Genomic DNA, 2,219 nt, shown 5'->3' with positions numbered 1-2,219 from the left:
GATCTCTTACTGACTGCTGCTGCCGCTGTTGTATGTGTTTTGCTGTCTCTAATCCCTCCGACGCGATATTTTCCTCAGAGGTCTGGAGCTTCCTCTTGTTTGAGGAAGAGGTCGCTTGAGTGACCATCAGGGTGATTTCGGGTTGGGTTTTGGTCGTTATTAGCTTGGCAGGTTTTTGAATAGTCTGCCCTTCCTTGTGCCCGTTGCCCAACCCGCTTCTGCTACGGGGTCATACGGATGGGGCTGCAGCTTGTGCCTATGCTGGGGGGTTGGCTGGTGTTTTGGTGGGTAGGACAGTCTTTGGCCATGTGTCCCCTTAGCTGGCAGTGCCAGCAGTGAGGTTTTCTCCCCTCCACGATCAGCATCATAATCTGCTCTCCAAACTTGAGCATGGCTGGAACGTTGTCGAAACTGGCCTTGTCCAGGACCATCCGCACGTTGCGTCGACCACGGGCTGTGGCGACTGCCGCCATATCATTGTACTGGCTCAGTATGGCCCCGACTTGTTTACCCGTCATATAGCACGGGACGTTCAGTACTTCTCTTTCTGTTGCGTGATCTGTTGCTCCTGTTGTAGCTGCTGAGTTGTCGTTTTGTTTGTGGGATAACTCGGGCCTGTCCTGCTGTGGTGTAGACTGGTTTTGGCCCGTCTTCTGGCCCGTTTGCTTCATTTTACCCGGAGGTTAGGTCGTGAAATTTCTTCCATCGGGCTTTATTTCCGGTTGGTTCGTTTTCGGGGTTTTCGGTTGTGTCTGAGTGTTTTGGGGAGCTTTGGGCGGTGGAGGTACCTTATATTCCCCCTCGAGAACCTTTAGTGATTCCAAAGTGCAACTGAAAAGCTCTCTGGTTCTACGGGCAACACGGTCTTCATCATCTTCCCCTCAGGGGGAGTAGGTGCGAGGTGACCGGATGTGGACTGGGAGACCGGCTTTCTCGGATCGACGAGGATGAGGTGGAAAGGTGTCACAGGATTTATACCACTGAAATTACACATCGTTCCCTCGTCAGCCGCTTCTATGACTCCCCTATATAGGGTGTTGCCCTCTTGGGGAACCGGTGGCTGGATTGGTTGCCCTTCTGTAGTTGGACATGCTTGGGTCGCCGCGCGATGCGCCCCCAGCCTGGCCTTCTCCTCCTCTTCATTCTTCGTGCGGGGTACTTTACTTTTTCCCGGTATCGTGGGAAAAAACACTGCAGCTGACGCGGACGAAACTGTAGCGAGGGAGAAAAGAAAATGCAGGCACATGGGGGAGTGGAGTGAAATGGGCGAGATCAGAAAGTGGATTGACCTCCCCTCATGGTGATGTCGGATTAGTCAGCTCAGATCCCCTGCAAGGGGGAAAGCAGCGAAGGAAGACGCAGTGTGTGCTAGCGGGCCAGAGTGCTGCGGCACAATTAAGAGAGAGAGGGGATAGACATCTCTGCCCAGAGATGCGAGCAGAAACGAATCACCCGCATTCTCACGTCACCCTACTCACAAACAATCCCATGGAAGCGAAATAAGATAAAGTTTTGGGCCTCGCAGGTCAGAGTGCTGTTCAGGCAATTAAGAGAGAACAAAATAGACCATTTCAACCTCAGAGTAAAGGAGAACACGAAGTATCAAACAAACTAAAGCTAACTCGTTCATGTTGCGTCTACCAAAGAAAGTGTTGTTTATCCCGAAAACAGCAAACTCCCAAAGAAGGGATCGGTTTCAGGTCCAGACTACCACACAAAGGCGTCGGTTCTGGGGAGAACTAAGAGGGTCCTGACCCACAAAAAAGGGTGTCGGTCCCACTAAGAAAAGGTAGTACGTCACGAAATTGACAAAAAGTAACACCTTGATATTAACCCTGGCGTTAAGTAGCAGGTTCCTTTAAAAAAATCAAAAATGGGGTAACTGGAAGAACAGATACTACACTTTAATCTTGGCCAAAAGGCCAAGAAAAGCTGTATTTATTTACTCCCCTTCCAGGCAAATTAAGCACAAGGCAGATTTTTAATGTGAGGAGTGAAGGGGAAATGGGAACCAATTCCCCGGAGAGTAGGAGAGGTGGATAGTGACAATTGGTATGAAGGGTTGCCCCTAGATTGACTAAGGTCTTATATGTGGGATTGCCCCCACATATAGTCTTTGCTTGCAGTATCTGCCGGAACAGATACTACGCTTTGATCCAGACCAAAATGCCAATATTGATTTGCTTCCCCACTGAGCAAATAAGGCACAAGGCCATGTT

General features: G+C 50.1%; 1 pseudogene; it reads right to left on the bottom strand.

Moving 5' to 3' along the window:
• Positions 1-1,784: 1,784 nt before the first annotated feature.
• On the bottom strand, positions 1,785-1,934 carry LOC145255026 (U2 spliceosomal RNA; annotated as a pseudogene).
• Positions 1,935-2,219: the final 285 nt, after the last annotated feature.

This window comes from Euprymna scolopes, chromosome 30 (genome assembly GCF_053919585.1).
Source record: "Euprymna scolopes isolate OS-2025 chromosome 30, ASM5391958v1, whole genome shotgun sequence".
NCBI classification, from domain to species: Eukaryota; Metazoa; Mollusca; class Cephalopoda; order Sepiida; family Sepiolidae; genus Euprymna; species Euprymna scolopes.
Note: the sequence above shows the minus strand (reverse complement) of the source record. Positions and strands in the feature narration are given on the sequence as shown.